Source organism: Notamacropus eugenii, chromosome 7, assembly GCF_028372415.1.
Source record: "Notamacropus eugenii isolate mMacEug1 chromosome 7, mMacEug1.pri_v2, whole genome shotgun sequence".
NCBI lineage: Eukaryota > Metazoa > Chordata > Mammalia > Diprotodontia > Macropodidae > Notamacropus > Notamacropus eugenii.
The window spans coordinates 130,909,305-130,931,778 of NC_092878.1; the positions used below are offsets into that span (position 1 = coordinate 130,909,305).

Here is a 22,474-nt window from a genome sequence, read left to right on the forward strand (position 1 = left end):
TAAAATATAAGCCTTTACTTTCATAAAGTATTCAGCATCTTCTGTGTTATGTGCAAACCCAGCTGCCACAGAGTGGAGTCCCATGGAGCAACCCGTGAAGTGTTATAGGATTTTATTTTACAAAAACTTATATAACAGAACAATGGGGACACTTTATCCAAGTTATCATGACATACATTAAAAACAAGCATTCTTATTTGACTTTCATGAGGAAGAAACTGAGAAAGAGAGATGTTAAGGGACTGGCACAAAGTACAAATCAGGAACACAGCTGGATAACAAGCTAACTATACCATCCCAAGCTGTTTTTCTTAAAGTACATATGTTCGCTTTCTAGTCTGCAAAAATGTTCTTTTTTCAACACCTTGTAAATTCTTTGCTAGAATGCTCTTCCCCATTTCTATTACTTCACATTAGAAATCATTATTTTAAAGACCACCCAATAGCTACTGCAGGGATACCTGAGAAATGGCTAGAAAGCAATGAAACTCTTTTTTAAAAATTTATACATTCAAATAAGTAGTACCCTTGAAAATAGTCACTTTGGGAAATAGCTTTTAGTCTGTTTAAGTGCCATGACTCAGAACATGTTTGAAATACATATTTTAAAACTGTGTTAGGGGACTAGACTATAAGTAATGGAAGAAGATAATCTTCATTACACTATATTCATACCTTTCTCTTTTTTTAAACCAAAGTAATATTGTCTACCCTGTTCACAAATTTCCTGCGACTGTTTTATAAGCTCAAGTCCACCAGCAATGGATTTGCCACTGTTGAGTGTATTTCACAGAATGTATTATGTCATGGACTCTAAAACTGCTTTTAAAGAGTTCCAAAAATGGTTTTGAGCAATGGCCTCTAGTTAGGTTATTGCTTTTCAAGGGGGCAACTATGAAATGAATAAGATTCATTTGCATATATAAGTTCTGGCATTTTTGCAAAAAAAAAGTTGCTATAGTGAACAGCTGCTTAAGAAGTTAGTATAAGAAAATGAAATTTGAGTTTCTCAATTAAGCAGGGATGGATACACACACACAGAGAGACACACATACACATATATATACACACATAATACACATCTTATGTATACATATGTACACATACATATCTATAAATATATATACAAATGTGTATATATCTACGTATATGTAAGCACATAGACAAGTATTCATATATGTAAGACCTTACTATGTATATTTCTATTTGTTAGTTCTTTCTCTGGAGATAGATAGAATCTTCTTTCATAGGTCCAAGTTTTTCCATGTTTTTTCGAAATTAGCCAGCTCATCATTCTTATATCACAGTAGGATACCATCACAATCACATACCAGAGCTTGTTAAGCCATTCCCCAATTGAAAAGACTTTGTCATTTTAGCCAATCTGATAGGTGTAAGGTGATATGTAAAAGTTGTTTTCATTTGTGAATCAATCTAATCAATAATGATTTAGAACATTTTTCATATGATTATATGTAGTTTTGATTTATTGAGCAAAAACTGCCCTTTCATATTACTTGTTTCTTATAAATTTGACAAAGTTCTTCACATATTTGAGAAATGAAACCTTTATTGTCCATCAAAACTTTTCCCCAGTTTTCTGTTGTTCTTCTCCTCTTGGTTATATCAGTTTTATTTAATTTTTAATTTAAAATAATCATTTTACACCTCAACAGTGATTTCTATCTCTTGTTTCTTCAAATATCATTCTTCTGTCCAGGACTCTGATAGGTAATATGTTTCATGATTTTTTTAATTTTATTATGACATATTCCATTATATCTAGGTCATGTATCCATTTTGACCTTATCTTAGTACATGTTTTAACATACTGGTCTATTCCCAATTCCTGTCCGACTGCTTTCCAGCTTCCCCAACAATTTTTTACCAAATTATGAATTCTTATCTCAAAAATTTAAATCTTTACATTCGTCAAACACAAAATTGCAATAGTCCTTTACTACCATGTATTCTACATACTCTGTTCCATTCACCTACCTTTCTATTTCTTAAGTAGTGCCAGATAGTTTTGACATTTTACTTTGCTGCTTTAGAATATAGTTCAATGTCTAGTACTGCTGAATCTCATTCCTTCACATTTTTCCCTTAGTTTCTTTGAAATTTTTGACTTTTGTTCTTCCAAATGAATTTTGTTATTATTTTTTCTAACTCAGTAAACTAATTTTTAGCAATTTAATTGGGATGGCATTGAATAAATAGATTGCTTAGGTGAAATTGTGATTATTATTATATTGACTTTGCCTACCATGAATGATGAATATTTCTTTAATTATTTAAATCTGACTTTATTTGCATAAAGAGTGTTCTTGTAGTTCTGTGTCAGTTTTGGCAGGTATACTCTCAAGTATTTTGTACTTGTCTAATTATTTTAAATGGTCAAAAGCAATATTGAATACTGTTGGGGGCACACAGTGTGGTTTCCCTATTTTTCTTTTAACTAAATCTTTTTAGTTTTAATTTTGTCTGAGATCTTGATTGCTACCACTGCTTTCTTTTTTTTACATAATAAATTCTATTCCAGCCCGTTATTTTAGCTCTGTGCCTACCTCTTATTGTTACTATGTTTCCTGAAAGTGACATATTGCTGAATTCAGATTTTTAATCCATCCTGCTGTACATTTCTATTTTATGGGTAAATTCATTCCATGAACATTCTAAGATATAATTACTTGTTGTATATTTCCCTCCATGCTGTTTTTCCTTCGTATCCTTCTCATTCTATTTACCCTATTCCTCCTCATTCATCTAGCTTAACTCTACCTCTACCTTGCCCTACTATTCCTTAATGTAGTCTGCCTAAGAGTCCCCCCTTTATCTCTTCCCCCACCTACACTTCAATCTACTTATATTTCTAAGAGAGTTTCTCCTTCTTCTTCCCCCTAAATCTTAACCTACACCCCCTTCCAAAAGTCCCTCCCTTATCTTATTCCAGCCCTATTTCTTCCTCAATTTACAAGACTTTTATATTCTTCTAGATGTATATATTGTTCCCTCTGTAACCCATTTCTAAGGAGAGTAAGATCCCAGCACTACCAGCCCTCTCTGCCACTTGCTTCTTCTAGATCAATTTTGCCTTTCTTGCCTCATTTGTATGAGATATTGTCACATATAAGTAAAGAATTTCACCTTTTTGAATTCCTTATAATTGGTATTTGATGTTTACTTTTCTCTTGGATCTTATATGCCAGATTTTCCATTAAGTTCTGCTATTTTTGTCACAAATACCTGAAAGTCTTTCAATTCATTAAGTATCTTTTTTTTCCTTCTAGGATTGCACTTAACTTTGCTGATTAAGTTCTCCTTGGTTATAACCACAGCTCTTTTGCTCTATGAAATACAGTATTCCAAGACCCATGGTCCTTCATTGTGGAAGCTGCTATTGTCTCTCCTTTATTGGTTCTCCAGATCAGTGGTTTTTCTAATGAGATATTTCATATTCTTTTCTTTTTTTCATTATTTTAATTTTGTTTATTATTTCTTGGTATTTTATAATATTATTAGCTTCCCCTTGCCCTATTCTAGTTTTCAAGGAATTTTTTCCTAGAGTTTTTGATTCTCCATTTCCAGCTGGTTCCCTTTCTTTTCACAATTTTCTTGACTTCCTTGGATTACTCTTTTCCCCCTAATTTTCCTTCAATCCCTCTTATTTGCTTTTTAAAGTCCTTTTTAAGTTCTTCTAACAACTTTTGGGGGGCTTGTGACTACCTGATGTTTCTCATTGAAAAAAGAGTAGTTTTTTTAGCTCCACTATCTTCCTTTGAATATGAACCCAGATCTTCCTTATCCCCATAGTAACTGTCCATGTTTGGGTTCTTTCTCCTTTGCTTACTCATTTTTGTCTTTATTTTGTTTTTATTTTTAATAGCTCATTATTATAATCATATTCTAGTTCCAAGTTGTGGGGAATGATGCCACAAGCCTCCGTTCCTTCTTACTGATATTTTCTGTCCTGGGGCCCAATCTTGAACTCTCCTCTTCACCGCTAAGCCATGGCTAGGGTCCTCAGTCACACTATTCCACAGACATTCTTGCTTCATTGGCTGCAAACTGTGTCTGTCCCTCTGCCCTGGAACTGAAACCAGAATTCTGCTCTCCTGCATGTACTCACAGCCAACAGGGTCCCTATCCTTTGGCTACCATGTTCCTTCTCCTCTGCAACAGCACCAGACCACATCAGGTCCATATAGCTATTCTTGGCATCCCCCAAAAGGGAAGGTCCTTCAATTTTCTCCTCTTCAGCAGATAGACCCCCACATTGCCTATGAGTTTAAAACCTCTGAGGCTAAGACTACCTATCAACCCAGTTGCACCAGGAACTATCATTTGCTGACTCTGGAAGTGTTTGCACTTCTCTCAGGTCAAATCACTCACGATGGACTCTTTTCTAGGGTCTTCTGGTTATCATAGGAGGACAATTCCTTTACCCCTGTCTTTTGCTTATTTCTGTTGCTCTGTCTTCACTTGGAGGTGATGCTCTGCATTTTGTTGTGGCAGAAATTGGGAAAGCCTGAAGTTTTTTTACCTACTCTACCATCTTCCCAGAATCCTCTCTAAAAGCTACATTTTAAAAAAATTACTAAGAAAGTTCTGACTACCTAACAAGATAAGACTGCCCTGTCATACTTTCGAAGTACAGAAGTGAATTTTTTAATCAAGTCAGAGATAGAAATGCTTGGTTCACTTCACAAATTCATGAGCAATTACTCAGAATTAAGTGTATACTGTACACAATATACACACATACACATATATAGTTAAGAATGCAATAATAAAATATAAAATAATTTTATAATATGAAATATGATAATATATTGTTATAATCTATTATTGTGTAATTAGTATTTATTTGGTTGACTGGAGTTAATATTAATTAATGACTGACAAAATTTTATAAATAATTATGGGGTTGAATTTATTGATTTTAAATTGGATATAAAAGACAATTGACAAATAATGATCCTATTGTCATGGTTGAAATTAAGGTAAATTGAGGGAAAACGTTCTAAGCATATTCAGTGTATTGGTAAGGCTAGCAATTGCCAATAAAACAGTTTTTTTTCAACTCCTCATCCAGCAAAAAGAATACAAGATGAAACTTACAAGCCTACGTAGAGTTTTGGGAACTATAACATTAAAGAACAAAAAGCTGTTCAGAAGGAAAACAAGAAGATTGGATAGAAAGCTAGAATGTGATGCTAATAACAACCCCTCCTTCCATCTTGTTGCTATGGAGAACTCTGTAATACTGACTGTCCTTCAGGAAAGTCTAGTCTGTTATCACTGTGACACTGATTAGCCATGAAGGTGGACACTACCAATGAGCTTTGCAGTTTTCCCCACCTCTACACCCGCTTCTCTGTAAGTTCTTATCTTTCTAAGACCACAGAAATCAACTCCCCCTTATTTCCAGCCCTTGATTTGACCCCACAGTCCTACCTCTTTGTTGCCCTCCCCCTCTTTCATGTACCCTCTCCTGTTGTAAAGTCATCCTACAAAAAAAAGCATTGATTCACCTAGAAGCAGCATGTCATCAGGTTGTATCCACGATATCCCCACTGTTACTTCCCTAGATTTCAACCTCACTTTTGACTCTTTCTGCACATTTAGAAGGAATTGTCTTACTAGTCTCTCTCTTCTCACCCTGTGATTGTCCTTATCTGCTGTATTTATTCAGTCCTCCTGCATTTCTATTGTTTGAGAAGCAAATCATCTCTTCAGGTCTGGTTTTCTTTCCAAAAACATTTCAAACTCTTCTTAATTATCGAATGTCTATCTTTTTCCTCTATGGCTAAGCTCAGATTTGAAGGATAGGTCACCTGAGCTAAAATATCCATTGCTCTTCAGAACACATTATACTATTCCATCCTCCTTTTCTAGAAGGTATTCTTTATTTGAATGTCCTTTCCTTTGTATTTGAAGATGTTTATCCTGATGGCTTGAAAAACTTGTTGTTTCTGAATTGAATTGTTCATTTTAACCATTTTGTGTCTTGCATTCTGCAGAACTGTTTTCCTACCAAGAAGGTGATTTGTGAATTTTTCTAATTAGAATTTTATATTCTATATTTAGAAGTTCTGGACAGTTCTCTTCTATTTTTTCCTACATCGTGATCTTAAGATTTCCTGTCCTGCTCTTCTGGAGAGACCTGTGATCCTTACTGTTGTCTCTTTACTTTCTATCTTCAAGATCAGTATGTTTTGCTTGCATGCTGAGTATGTTTTCTTATGCTATTGTTTTTTGCTTTCTGTATTTTCATTCCCAATTTTGTTCACTCCTGTCTCTTTGGTGATGATAGCCATTGCAGATTCCAGTTTTTATATTCTGCTCATTATTTTTGCTCTGCAGGCTATAAATTCTGCTCTCATAAACTTCATATCCCTTTTGAACTATTCAGGAACAGTTTGTTGTGGTTCCCAGGGTCCTCTGTCTCATCAAATGTTCACTCATTTTCCTTTGCTTTGTGGTATTTAATCACTGATGCCTGATCTCATTTACTAGATCTAGAGGTCATATTTTCTTCTGCTGTTATTGTTTCTCTTATTGATTTATCTGTTTATGTTTATAGTCCTTGAGTTTTCTGTTCCCTGAAATCTTTGGTAATTTCAATCTTTTTTTGTTGTTGTTGTTCGTTATTTCCACTATCATTCACTTTCTGACTCCTTCCCTTCTGATCAGTTTCCTTAGGGGCTGCATCTTAATGCATCTCAGCCTCCTTCCATATTGGGCAATTTCTGGTTCACCATTCTAGGTCTCAACTTTCCCCATTAACTTTTGGGTGATAAAAACCAGCTTCAGCTAAATGCTGTGCTATTCCTTCAGACTTGGTGAGGTGTTCCTCAGTGCCCCTCCCTACCCCTGTATATCCTGTGTCCTATTCTGGTGATTTGCCTCATTCCCTCTGTTCCTTGGTTATCTGGAATGACACTAGCAGTGTTGATGCTATATAGGGTTGCAACTCCTGTCAGATATTTGCTCCTAAAGGTCTATGGGCAAACTGGCTATTTTGAACCATGCAAACTTCCACAACTTGGTGCCAGAGTCTTTAAGACACTGGAAAGATGGAATGGGGACCAAGGTGTAAGAGTGAGTTTTGTTGTAGGCCTGTGTCATGTCCTTGAGTCTACTAGTACAGTCCCACTGCCAGTAACATGGGGAGTAGATGAAAGGTGTTAAGTAAACTCAGGGACAGTAAGCATCAGTTCCTGGATTTGGGGATTTTTTAACCTTCTTTTGTATTCTGTGGATCCTAGAATATGTGACATCTGACATCACTTTGTGTTAGATAGATCTGAAAGGTCAAGAGGATCAGAAGAAATGTCTAGTCCTCTATATCATTGTTCACGTGGCATGAAAGTCCAGAGAAGATAAAACTTCCTGATTAAAGGTAGAGGAAATGACAGGAAAAATTCTATTTGGAATCAAATTATCACAAAAAAAATATTGGTTGCTGGACATGGAGATGCAAGAAATATTGGGATCTTTCAAGAGGAGGAGTGTCTATTTCTTATTGATGTTTGAGGAGAGGGATTCTATTAAATAGCTATCATGTGCCCTAGATATGTGGAGGGCAAATCAAATGGTTCAAATGGTTCAGAGGAAATGTAGATAGCATGCAATAGGACTAACATTCTGTAGAGAAGTCAGCCCAAGGGGGGATGGAAAATTCTCTCAATAATGAAAATTTGAAGACACAGAGAATTACCACATTAAAGATGAAGGTTCATTTTCTCAATGGACAAAGTACATATAAGGGAAGCTAACTAGTTTAAAATTGTTGTGTGTGTTTTTTTTTTAAGTACAGAAAGTGGGAATAAGAAAGGGTAATAAGATAAATACAAAAGTGCTGCAAATGGAATCTACTTCAGGATTTGAGAAAAAAAGAAGTGAAGAAGAAAAAGACAAAGGAAGAGATTGGGCTCTATAAATGATAGAACAGTGATCCCTACTTGAACTCCTGGCAAAATTCTCAGCAGTGTTTTTAAAGGTTCAGTTCATGAACATTTAGAAAAAGAGTAAAGTATAGGCCACACTAGACTAATGTACTACTCTTTTTTTTTTTCCCAGACTTACTGCATGGTAGATTAGGCAAATGCAGTTCACCTAGATTTAATCAAAGCCTTTGGTAAAGTTTCTCTTCTATTTTTATGTAAATAATACTATAATCAGATAATAATATTATAATCAGATAACAAAGCAGTTAATGGACCCAAGGAGTAGACCTTGCTTAGATGTCAGACTGGAAAGAGTTCTCCACTCAAGTGCCTCAAAGAGTGACTTGGCTAATAACATAAATATTACGCTTACAAAATGTGAAAATATTTCAAAGCAAATATATAGGTGTCAGGTCAGGATTTTTAAAAATCTTGACTGACAAGGACATTGGATTGAATCTAATAATATGACATCTAACAAAGATAAGTGAAAAGTCTAAAATTTGTTTCTTTAAAAAAATCAACATCAAAAGGTGTGGATGGGGGGAAGTGTGACTTGAGAGCATACCTCGTCTGAAAAAAATGTCTGGAGATTGTGATGGCTTGCAAGCTAAATATGAATCATCAATGTGAAGTGACATCTAAATAAGGTAATATAATTTTAGGCTTCATTACTAGAAGTCTAGCTTCTAGGAAAAGGGATGTGATACTCCCACTACACTCTTCCTTCTTCAGATCTTATATAGAATATCTTATTTAGTTGTGAATATCACTGTTTAAGCTGGAGAGTGTAGAGGAAGACAAGCAGAATGTTGAAGGACCTTAAGTTCATATCATTTGAGTTTAGGTTTAAAGAAGTAAATGCATTTAGCCTGGAGAAGAGAAGACATGATAGTTGTCTTCAAGTTTTGAAGGGCTGTCATGTAAAAGAAATTAGCCTTGCTCTCTTTGGGCCCTCAGGGCAGATCTAGGAGCCAGAGGAAGAAGTTGCAAAGAGGCAAATTTATGTTTATTGTCAAAAAACACTTCCTGACAATTAGAGTTATTCAAAAGTGAAATTGATGGAGATACCTTAGGATATAGTGAGCTCCCCCTCACTAGAGACCTTTCAACCAAAGTGAAAGATCAGGTCTGCTATATGGGGAATTACTTCTCAAACATGAGTTAGATCAGATAGCAACTGAGGTCTCTTCCAACTCTGATAGTCTCTGGTTCTAGTTACAGGTCACATAAATATTTAGAATGATAAAGAGGAGTGGTATTTTATTATTAGCATATTATCGCTGAAAATACTAAAGCCTGAGAGAACAGCATGACTTTCCCATGAACACAGAGCAAAAAGGATGGAGCTGCAATTTCTGTTATCTCTAATTTCCCTTCCTGTCTGAGTGTAGCCTTTCTTATATTTAAATGCCTGTGAGCCTTTTAGTGACTTGAGATTTAGTGATAAAACAAGGTACCTGCTGACATCAATCCTTCCATTGTCCCGAGGGGCAGATCTGTCAGAAGGTGAAGCTGGTGAGATACAGCAGCTGACCACAAGTAAGCAGCAGTAATGAGTATTCCTATTCCCCTTTGCTGCCTCACAAGAAGTCAAAGAAATCTCTCACTGGGCTAGAAGAATAAAAATATTACATGACATTTGATCCATTTTTCATTGAAATTATGTCACTTCATGAATTAAGATCATCATATTTGCCCATAATCTACCCCTATCATTTCTTAATGTATATTAAGCAAGTTAAGTTATTAAGCAAATGGACTTCATCTTTGATTGTACCATAGCATTTAATACTATGTTGAATGATTTGGTCATGTAGTTATTTAGAGATAAATTATAATTGAATTCAGTTTTAAAAGCATTTATCAATCAAATGCTGTATAAAAAGAACTGAAATAACATAGTCCTTTGCAGGAGATTAAGACACAAATGAAATAGTCTCTGTTCTCAAAGTACTGATGGACTGGGTATGCCCACATGTCAGTCCAATCCATCACACTGAATCTTGACAGAGGCACCAAGGAATGTATTATGTAAAGCTATACGTGTTTTTCCTGAGAGCAAACAAAAAGTTTAGAAGTGTCTCTCCAAACTAAAACAAAAATCATTTCAGTGAAGCACTTTGAGTTCCCAATTCAACAAGTATTCATTAAGTGTTAGCACAAAAGCAATGCTAAGTACTGAGGAAATGGAATGTTAGGTGAGACATGATACATGCATTATCAAACTAAAATTATTGGAATGATAATATAAATGGATTAGTATAGTAACTATTAATATAATTGATATACTAATGTATTAATGAAATTTACCTAGTATGTGTTTATATAATATTATATAACATATATACTTATGTATTAATGTAATTTGTGTGCGGATTATGTATTGTATATTCATTATATTGTTGGTCTTTATTAATAATTAATATGACTAATTACATGTATACTAGGTCTAATACAAAACTAATATATTAAAAGTGTAATTTTTGGGTTCAAATGGAAAAGATATTTGTTATTTGGACACATCAAGGAAGACTTTCTGTAGGAAAGAACTTTTCAGATAATCTTTAAAGAACAGCTAGAAATTCAATAGGCAAAGAGAAGAATTACATTTCTGACACAGAAAACAACATGAACAAAGGTATGGAGACAGGAGAGTCTATTGTGTGTTTGAGCAAGAGAGGATAGTCCAATTTGTTCAGAACACAGAGCATGCAGAGGAGAGTCATTTGAAATAAAACTGGAAAGATGAGGTTTTATTAGATTTGGGGGAAGCCTCACGTGTCAGGGGAAAGTGTTTGAAAGTTGCATGTAGGCATTAGGGAACTATTGAAGATTTTGAGTAAAGGAGTGTCATGACCAGGCATATATAAGGAGAGTTGATCTGGAAGATATGTAAAGATTCCCTGGATAGAATGCAACCTTCTTAAAGAGAAGGACAGTTTCATTTTTGTCTTTGAATACTCAATGACTAGCATAGAGCCTGGCACAGAGTAGGCAGTTAATAAATTCTTACTGTTGATTTACTGATTGATTAAAACTGGATGAGACTGAACGGTGGCAAAAAAATAAGTCTATGAGATAAGTATTGTAACAGTCAAGGAGAGTAGTAATGAGGACCTATATTAGGATAATGCGAATGGGAATAGCGGAGAAAAATCAAGGTTGAATTACAAGACTTGAATATGAGAAATAAGAAAGAGGGACAATAATGATATTTTTCAGACATGGGAAACTAAATTAATGATGGTAAGTCACTGAAATAATAAACTCAATTTATGACACTGAAGTTTAAATGCTAGAAGGAGACCTAGGTGGAGATGTTCTGCATAAAATTTGGCATAGCACACTGGATCTCAGAAAGATAAAACAAGAATGGAGAAATAGATTTGGAATTCATCTAGAACAATAAGACAATATGTGATTACCAAAGAACTTATTTCAGAGAAGGAAAAGACCCTAGGGAACAACATTGGGAATGCCTGTGTAAATGAGTGAGGCAACAGATAAGGAGTCAGAAAAGGAGAGGTTAAACAGCAAAGGGCTATTAAAAATCTATCAAGTGTGAGGCAAGTATGATGTCCTGAAGCAAAAGTATGTTCCAAAAGAATGATTATCAAATTCTCCATAAAAGTAATAGAAAACAGATGTCGAAAAGAAAACAAATCCCCACAAGGAAAATAAAACAGCATCAGACTGAACTACTAACCACATTCTAAATTTTGCACACTTCTCTCCCTTCTGTGCCCTACTCTGAACCTACACCACTGTCTGTGTGTCACAATACAATAGTGAAAAGAAGGCCATGTGATCTAAGCCCCCATGAATGTCATTATTATCAACTCTTTGCTTCACTCCGTATTCTGAATTCCTATAAAGTTAAAAGAGAAAATTTGGAAGAACACATGAGATAATCTACTTTCCAAAACATCTAAACTGAAAAAAAAAATAGAGTTCAGAGCGATAACAGAAGAATCATCTTGTTCATGAAGGGCACAAAGGAGCAACTTGTCTGAATATTTTTTTGAGAAATCATAAATGAAAATTGCTCAGAAGTATTAGAACCAGTCTTACAGTGTATGTTGATTAGATTCACAGATGACCACCAGAATGGAATTCCAAGTATAACATTACCAGAAATATATTTGTTAGGACCCATTTCTCTCAGGTCAAAGAAAAAATAGTTTGAGCAGCTAGAAAAGGACAAATCACAAATTAAAGAAACCCATTCTGAATTATGTATAAAAGTGCATCAATAAGAAGAGAAAGAATCAAGTATTATATATCAAAAAACAAAGGAACATGATTTCTATACAGGAGTAATATATCCTCCAAGAGTGAAAAATACATGTTAGCAGAATCATTTACTCTTGAACATTCCCATTTAGAAAAAAAATAAAACTGGGCAAAGACTTTGAAAGGCAAATCAAGTGAACAAAAGAAACTTAAATGAACAAGTTTATACAAGTCAAGGAAAAAGAAAAAAGTTAAATGGAGACTAAATAATGTTATCCTTAGGAATGAGTAAAAGAAGGGGGTGGAGCCAAGATGGTGGAGTAGAAAGATGTATATACTCTAGTGCTTCCCCCATAGCCCACAAAATACCTGTAAAAAAATGACTCTCAATGAATTCTAGAGCAGCAGAAGCCACAGAACAACAGACTGAAAGAGGTTTCTAGCCAAGGGTAACCTGGAAGGCTGCTAGAAAAAATCTATCTGATGGGCCACTGACCAGAGCAGGAGCCCAGCCCTGGCCCCGAAGCACTGAGAGGAACAGGACCTGAACAAACTTCTGGGACAGAATTCTCATCAGGGAGGGTCCCAGATCCCTCAACCCACAAATGACAAAGAAAGCTCCAAAGGTGAGTGTGGGAGGGCTTTCCCAACTGGGCAAGAGGGGAATGGGGTTCCCCCAGCACTAGCCTCCAGGCAGCTGCAACAGTAGGAGACAGGCAACTACAGTGGCCCAAGAAGCAGCCTGGGTCCATTGTCCAGGGAGCTCAGCTTAAAGCCTCTGGTGAAATTGAGCAGCAGATTTGAATCTCAGCCTTGTATTGGGGAGAGGAAAAGCACTAGGACTCTCCTCTTGACAAAGGATTCAGAAGTCAAGTACCTGGCTGGGAAAATGCCCAAAAAAAGGGAAAAAAATAAGACCATAGAAGGTTACTTTCTTGATGAACAGGTGTCTACTTCCATCCTTTCAGATGAGGAAGAACAAGGCACACTGTCAGAGGAAGTCAAGACCCTGCCTCTAGTACCCCCAAAATGAATACGAAATGGGCTCAGGCCATAGAAGAGCTTGAAAAGCATGTCAGCAGCCTGTTAAAGGAGAAACAAAAAAATGCTGAGGAAAATAACACCTTTAAAAAGAGGCTAACTCAATTGGAAAAAGCCAATGAAGAGAAGGAGGTTTTAAAAAGCATAATTAGTCAAATGGAAAAGAAGGTTCAAAAGCTCACTGAACAAAGTAGTTCCTTAAAAGAGTGAATTGAGTTCAGGGAAGCTAATGACTATGAGATAAACTAAGCAGTTAGAAAATAAAACCAAAAGTTTGAAAAAATAGAAGATAATGTGAAACATTTCATAGGAAAAACAACTGACCTGGAAAGTAGATCCAGGAGAGACAATTTAAAAATTATGGGACTACCTGAAAGCTATGATCAAAAAAAGAGCCTAGACATTATCTTTCAAGAAATTATCAAGGAAAATTGCCCTGATATTCTAGAACCAGAGGGCAAAATAAATATTGAAAGAATCCACTGATCACCTCCTGAAAGAGACCCCAAAAGACAAAATCCTAGGAATATTGTGGCCAAATTTCAGAGTTCCCGAGTCAAGGAGAAAATATTGCAAGCAGCTAGAAAGAAACAATTTGAGTATTGTGGAAATACAATCAGGATAAGATCTGGCAGCTTCTACATTAAGGGATCGAAGGGCTTGGAATAAAATATTCCAGAAGTCAAAGGAACTGGGATTAAAACCAAGAATCACCTACCCAGCAAAACTGAGTATAATACTTCAAGGGAATAAATGACCATTCAATGATACAGAGGACTTTCAAGCATACATGATGAAGACCAGAACTGAAGAGAAAATTTGACTTTCAAACACAAGAATCAAGAGAAGCATGAAAAGGTGAACAGGAAAGAGAAATCATAAAAGACTTTCTAAAGCTGAACTGTTTACATTCCTACATGGAAAGACAATATTTGTAACTCTTGAGACCTTTCTCAGTATTTGGGTAGGTAGAGGGATTATACACACACATGCACATACACACACACACACACACACACACACACACACATATAGACAGAGAGTACAGGTTGAGTTGAATCAGAAGAGATGGCACTCATAAAAAATAATTAAATAAAAATTAAGGGGTGAAGGAGAAAAATACTGGGAGGAGAAAAGGAGAAATGGACTGGGGCAGGCTATAACTCATAAAAGAGATAAGAAAAACCCTGTTCAATGGAGGGGAAAAGGGAGAAAATGACAGGGGAAAAGGGAAGCTTACTCTCTTCACATATGGCTTAAGGAGAGAATAATATGCTCACTCAATTTGGTATGAAAATCTATCTTACACTACAGAAAAGTAGAGGAGGAGGGGACAAGTGGGGTGAGGGGGATGATAGAAGAGAGGGTAAATGGGAGAAGGGAGTAACTAGAAATAAACACTCTTGGGAAGGGACAAGGTCAAATGAGAGAATAAAAAAAGGGGGGGACAGGGTAGGATAGAGGGCAATATAGTTAGTATTATACAGCATGATTATTATGGAAGTCTTTTGCAAAATGACACATATATAACCTGTATTGAATTGCTTGCCTTCTCAGTGGGGATGGTTAGGGAGGGAGGGAGGGAGAGAAGTTGAAATTCAAAATATTAGAAATGAATGTTGAGAATTATTATTGCATATAACTGGGAAATAAAAAGCACACGTAATGGGGTATAGAAATTTATCTTGCCCCACAAGAAAAGAGAAAAGATGGGGATAAGGGAAGGATGGAATGTGGGAGGGTACATTGAGGGAAGGGGTAATCAGAATGCAAAGTACTATGGGGAGATGGGAAGGGAGAGATGGAGAGAAAAGTTGGAACTCAAAATTTTGTGGAAATGAATGCTGTAATCTAAAAATAAATAAATAAATTTTTAAAAAAAAGAATGAGTAAAGGAAGGAAGTTGGCAAGGTGGTGGGCATTATGTGTGGGGTAAAATCTGTGTCAGGGTAAGGGGGGTAGTGTCAGGAAACCGCTATCCTAGCACAGTGGAGTTTTCAAGGGGGGGGGGGGTCATCAACCACAAAGAGCACATTAGCCAGCTTGCTGAAAGTGATTACATGGTTGAGAATGCAAATGAAAAGTAGAACCTTGGAAACTGTGGAGACTATAGATTAAAAGTGAATTTGAACATACTTCCCAACCACAGCAGTAACAGCACCAGGGCGACAAGCAGTCCAAAGGGAAACAGATTCACTGTTGACATCCTTTCCTGTTCCCTCTGAGACAAAATAAGGAGCTTCAAGCTATCTCTGATGCTTGACTGGTGGACCATCATAGGTAACTTAAAAGGGAACTTTTCTCAGTTTAATCAACTCGCAGTGTTTTCAATGCGTAAAACTATTGAATATCCTTCTTTTGCCATGGCTAAATAAAGGAACTAAGATTGAGAGAGGTGAAAAGACTTGCCCATGGTCACACTAAGTGTCAAGACTGGTCCTCCCTAACCTAAAAGTGCAGTAATCACTCATGGGCCCAATCCCATAGCTGATCAGCATGGAAACTATTTCTGAGCTTGTCCAGTTTATCCCTCCTTATGCAGCCTGCTGCATTTCCATTGCAGGGATTTCTTATATTGGTACTGGCCTAAAGGTGTATACCCAACAAACTTTGGCCTTACTACAGCTCAGAACTCCCTCACTCAAGCAATCCACTAAACTGAGCTTCCCCAGGAATAGGGTCTAAAGACCCGTGCCACTAACTAGCATGGCTTCTTTCCTTTCCTATTTTAATCAAGCATGCATAAACTATTAAAGATTTTATAGAAACAAACAAGTAGGCATATGAATAATGATATAAGTTATAAAAATACTCATCCCCTGAAGCCCTACTGCATTGCCTCATTGAATAATTTATGTCTTTATCAGTGGAGATCATGCTCTGGTAGGATTTATCAAGCCGGAAATGCTTCAGTTATGGGCCTTATGATGGATGGTGTAGCTGCCATCCAAGTACCATCCTAGCCTAGCTAAGGCTCAGAGAGGTTCACTATCAGAAGCTCATCTAGTAGACATATTTTTTTATGAATGCAATGGCAGCCAGAGTCAGAGGAAGGAGCATCCACATTAAAGGAATTGCACAAGGAATTAACCTTGGACTTCAGTTTTCTCATCTTTAGAAAGAAAATTATCTCTAAGATCCATTATAACTCTAAAATTACATAATGCCGTGAGTCTAATTCATCTAAAATATAGTTTAATAGCACAACTACAGCTCATTTAAGCCTTTTAACAAAGAATTACACCCTCTGCATTGGTGATCTCAGGGTCACAGAAATGAGAGGAGTGAACCTCCACTTTTCCTCCAAGTTCAGAGTTTTTAGATTTACTCAATCCTCCAATAAGTCTTTTGAGCAAATCTTATTCTGTAGCCATCAGTAGATGTTAATGCCAATGTCCATTTTTTGAGTACTAGCCAGAAGGATAGGACCATATCCTTTAGATCAAGTCATCTAGAATAAGTTACACCATTTACCAAGTAAGTTCAAAATGAGTACATGATCTAGATGTAAAGGGAGATGGCATAAGTAAATTAGAAGAGCATAGAACGTACTACCTATCAGTTTTATGGATGGGAGAAAAATTTTTGAATAAATAAGAGATAGAGAGCATCTGAGACATAAAATGGATAATTTTGATTACATTCAATTTAAAAGGGTTTGTACAAATAAAACCAATACAACCAAGATTAGAAGGAAAGTAGAAAATCGGGCGGGGGGGAGATACAGATAAAAGGTTCATATTCCAAATATGTTGAAAACTGAGTCAAATTTATAACATGTAAGTCATTCTCCAATTGATAAATGAGGTAACCAAAGAATATCAAATCGAAGGACGTAAACTGGCAGTTTTTTTGAGGAAGAAATCAAAACTATATCTAGTGATATGAAAATGCTCTAAATCGTTATTTATTAGAGAAATACATATTGAAGCAACTTTGAAGTGCCATCTCATACCTATCAGGCTGGCTAAAATGATAGAAAAGGAAAATTACAAATGATAGAGGGGATGTGAGAAAATTAGGACACTAATACACTGTTAGAACTGTGAACTGATCCAGCCATTTTTGATAGCAATCTGGAATTATGCCTGAAGAGTCATAAAACTGTGTATATACCCTTGGACCAAATAATACCATGATTAGGTCTGTTTCCCAGGGTTATCAGTGAAAAAGGAAAAGAACCTATAGATTCTGAAATATTTATAGCGGCTCACTTTGTGATAGCAAGGAGCTAGAAATTGCAGGGATGCCCATCAGCTGAGGGGTGGCTGAACAAGTTGTGGTATATGGTTGTGTTGGAATACTAACACACTTTAAGAAATGATGAACTGGTTGATTTTAGAAAAACTGGAAAGGTTTGCATGAAATAATGCGGTGAAATAAGCAGAACTAAAAGAATAAAAAATTCAGTAACAGCAATATTGTTTGAATAGTAATTGTGAATGAGGAACTATTCTGAGTAACATCAACATTCAGATCAGCTATGAAAGATTTATGAAGGAAAATATTATCCATCTCTAGAGAAAGAATTGATCACACCTCACTTTATTGTGTTTCACCTCATCGTGCTTTGAAGATATTATGTTTTCTATAAATTGAAAGTTTGGGGCAACCCTGCATCTGTGAGTGCCATTTTTTCCAACAGCATGTGCTCATGTAGTTTCTGTCACATTTTGGTAATTTTCCCAAAATTTCAAACTCTTTCATCATTATTATATCTGTCATGGTAGGGGCAGCTAGGTGGTGCAGTGGATAGAGCACCAGTGCAGGAGTCAGGAGGACTTGAGTTCAAATCTCACCTCACACACTTGACACTTGCTAGTTGTGTGATCTTGGGCAAGTCACTTAACCCCAATTGCCTCATCCTGGGTCATCTCCAGTCATCCTGATGAATATCTGGTCACTGGATTCAGATGGCTCTGGAGGAGAAGTGAGGCTGGTGACCTGCACAGCCCTCCCTCACTCAAAACAAAGTCAAGTGCAAGTCATGTCATCATTTCTCTGATGGCATGGTCTTCTTCGGCAATGAAGGATGAACACACACCTCTTCATCTGTCATGGTGATCTTGATCAGTGATATTTGATTTTACTACATGTCATAATTGTTTGGGGCTATCATGAACAGTGTCCATATAGGATCACAAACATAATTGATAAATGTGTGTGTTCTATTCCACCAACAAGCTGTTCTCCTTTCTCTCTCCCTGTTACCTGAGACACAACCATATTGAATCAGGTCAGTTAATTAACCTATAATGCCCTCTAAGTGGTCAAGTGGAAGGAAGAGTAAATTGATGCTGTATCCTTCATTGTTGTCTTATTTTAAGAAATTGTCACAACCATCCCAACCTTCAGCAACTGCCACCTGGAGCAGTCAGCAGCCATTAACACGGAGGCAAGGCCCCATATCAACGAAAAGATTCATACTTGCTGAAGGCTCAGGTAATCATTAGTGTTTTTTAGCAATAAAGTACTTTGTTTTTAGACATAATACTATTGCACACTTAATAGACTACAATAAAACATAACTTACTTTTGTATGCACTGGAAAACCAAAAAAATTTATGTGACTCACTTTATTGTGGTGGTCAAGAATCAAACCTGCAATATATACATACATATATATATATATATATATATATATGGTATACCTGTATATGGAATTATATATTATATGGTTCTCTATATATACATGTATATAAACACATGTGTATATATGTCTATATATGTCTACATATGTCTGTGTCTATATCAAATATTGGCCTTCTCCAACGCAGTATTATGATGTAGGGAAGGGGGAAATGAGACAACTCAAAACTCTAAATGTAACAGTAAAAAGTTTTAAGTCATCTAGAGAATTTTTTTCAAAAAAGGAGTGGGTCAAGGGACAAATAATAGAAACATTAAATAATTATATTAAATAAAAGTATAACTGAGACATCATATAAGTACATATGAGAAGAAGGAATTGAACTCAAATATTCAGGACCCCAATGCTGACCTCCACCCACTATACCATAATTATTTGCTACAGTAAGAGATACTACTTTTAATAAGACCCCCCCCCAAAAAAATGAGGGAATATAAACGCAAGGAAAAGGGAGGCAAATTTATTGTTTAGTTTTATGGTTTACTTAGAAAATCTCAGAAGAATAAGAAAAAATAATAAATATAATTATCAGCTTTAGGCAAGAATACAAAATAAATCAATAAAAACCACCAGTCCTTCCAAATATTCATTGTTAAAATTCAGGAGAAAGACACAGCAGAGAATTTCATTCAAAATAACAAGTGAGCTAACCTAACAAGATACTCAGAATTTATGTAAATTCAATTATAAATCTATTTTCACAAAAACACAGGAAACACAACTACAGAGTTATTTATTGTTCATGACTTTTGTCAAAATAAAAACTACATTATTGCCAAAAATAATTTGCAGGTTTAGCGTCATGGCAAAGTTTCAAATGGTTGTTTGTAGGACTTGATGAAATAATAGTAAAATTCATTTGGAATTATTAAAGATAAGAATTTCAACAAAAATAATGGAAAAACATGCTAAGAATGAAGAAAACATGCCATGACCAAATCTCAAGCTTTATCATATGGCAATAATGATTAAAACGATTTCATTTTACCTAAAAACAAATAGAAAAGTAGATCAGTGAACCTTACTAAATAAGCAAGACTTAGAAACAAAGGAATACAGTAACCTGTAATGTTCTGTCAACAAATAAACACAAAGTCCTGAGCAAAGGACTCTCTATTTGACAAGAATTGAAGGGAAAGCAATTCTGTAGAAAATCTATTTAAATCAATATCTTAGATCAAATACTTCAAAAAGTTCTGAGTAGGCTGTGATCGAAATAAAATCATATAATAACATTGAAAAAGAACAAAATACCTTTTATTCTTATGATTGGGATGAGGAGAAAACATCATAAGATACCAAAAAAAAAAAAAAAACCTATTTGGATTACTTGAAATTAAAAATGTGTGTTATAAACAAAATTAGTGTAGCTGGAGTAAAATGATAAGATGTTTGGTGAAGAAAAATATTTTCCTCAAATTTTTCTTATAAAAATCTGATATTCAGCCTATAGCATGGAATTGACACAAATTGGAGGGGATTAAAGCATCTCCTAATAGGTCAAAAGATAGGACAAAAAAAGATATATCAAAAGATATATGGATAAGAAATGTATATGATTAATAATCACACATGGAAAACTCTAAATCCCTTTTAATAAACAAAATTCGAACTAAAATAATTCACATATATAAAATTGGGGGAAATATTCTTTTTTAATTTTGGAAGGGACACAGAAAAACAGAAAAATATTTTTGATGGAATAAAATGATGAAAACAAATTGTTTTATGTGAATATAATAAAATATCATTGGGTATAATAAATTATGTATATGAGAGATCAAAGAAACATGAAAAGATATACATTTGATACAGAGTGAACTGAGCAGAACCAGGAGAAGAATATAAACAAGTATTATTATTATTATGTAAATGAAAACATTAAAGAAATTAGAATAAATATGATTATAAGTCTTAGTTTCTCAAAGAACTGATGATACATTTCTCTATAGGAGAATTGAAAGATGACTATGAGTATAGAATATTGTATATATCACAGATATGACATAGTGTTAATTTCATATTTTTCTTTGTTATAAGAACTTTCTGGGAAGGGGAATTTGGGAAAGTTGCAATGGTCCAAAAAAGAAAAGTAAGCATCATAGTATCATAGCTAGAAGGGACTTTCAAGGTCATCTATTCAAGGACTTCTTAAACTTTTTCTACTTGCAACCCCTTAAGTGCTTCTTGAACTGGGGGTCATAACCCTATATGGGATCCAACCACATTTTATAGAAGAGAACTAAAACTAAGAAAGGTAAAGTGACTGGTCCAAAGACACATAGGCAGTACATTAAGTTTTGAAAATTAAATTATTAAAATCCAACAGTTTGTATTTTGGCAACTACCCTTAGAAAGATTATCTAAAATTTGAAGACTAAAGAGAATCTGATCAAAATAAGTAAAAAAAAAATTATATAATGATCAAAAGTAGTGGGGAACTTGAAGTTTATCTATGTAGAATAATAGGTAGCACTCAATGAAAATTAATCAGGAGGAGCAAAAGATCCAGAATCTCAATGGAAATAACAATTTAAAATGGGGAAGAAGGTGGTATAACAGTACCAGAATTCAAATTATACTACAAAGCAACATAATTAAAATAATTTTGTACTGAACAAAAAAATAGAAAAGTCAATCAGTGGAACAGATTAGGTATGCAACAAACAGAAACAACTGATCTTAGAAGCAGAATGCTAAATAAACTCAAAGACCCAATTTCTTATTCTCCAACAAAAAGCTACTAAAAATAACTGGAAAATAGCCTGATAGAAATTAGGGCTATGCCAACTTTCACACCATATGCCAAACTCCAAATGGATACATGACTTGGATATAAAAAGTCACAATATGAACGAATTAGAAAAACAAGGAAAAAAGAAAAAACTTTTCACAACTCTAAGATTTCAGAAAAAATCATAGATGATAAAATAAGAATTTTGATTATATAAAATTGAAACCAATGCAGTTAAAATTAAAAATAGAAAAAAAGCATCTTTACAGCAGATTTCTCTGGTAAAGATCTGGCATCTAAGATATGTAAGAAACTGATTAGAATTTATAAAAGTAAAAATTATTCTCTAATAGATAAATGGTCAAAGAATATGAGTAGGCAGCTCCCAAAGGAACCGTCCAAGCTGTCAATAGCCATGTGAATATATGCTCTAAATTACTAATAATCAGAGTACTGCTCATTAAAATAATAAAATAGTTCTGAAGTGCCCCATCAAATCCATGAGATTGTCAAAAAGAACAGAAAAGGAAAATGAAAATTTTTGGAAGAAACATGGAACAATAGGTATGTTAATGTCTGGTTGGAATACTGTTTGGTCCAGTCATTCCAGAAACAATTTGGAAGTACGTTAAAAAGTCACTAAACTGCACATACTTTTGATCCAGTAATACTACAAATAAGCCTATACAAAGAGATCAATTAAAGAAGAAAAGATGCGTATGAACAAAAATATTTATAGTAACTCTTTTATGCAAAGCTAAAGAACTGGAAATTAAGGGGGGGTGCTCATTAATTGGAGAATGAACAACCTATGGTATACAAATATACTGGAATACTACTGTACTATAAAAAAAAATTGCC

At 35.0% G+C, this 22,474-nt stretch overlaps 1 protein-coding gene and 1 long non-coding RNA gene across 4 annotated transcripts in view; one reads left to right on the plus strand and one right to left on the minus strand.

The window, feature by feature from the left end:
• Positions 1-9,561, minus strand: part of LOC140514493 (uncharacterized) — a 55,818-nt gene extending 46,257 nt beyond the window's left edge. The window contains exon 1 of the long non-coding RNA XR_011970708.1: positions 9,413-9,561. This is a non-coding gene — a long non-coding RNA (uncharacterized lncRNA). The remainder of the gene's footprint in view (positions 1-9,412) is intronic.
• Positions 1-22,474, plus strand: part of GRID2 (glutamate ionotropic receptor delta type subunit 2) — a 1,741,897-nt gene that overhangs the window by 1,579,079 nt on the left and 140,344 nt on the right. The gene's annotated exons all lie outside the window — the stretch shown is intronic.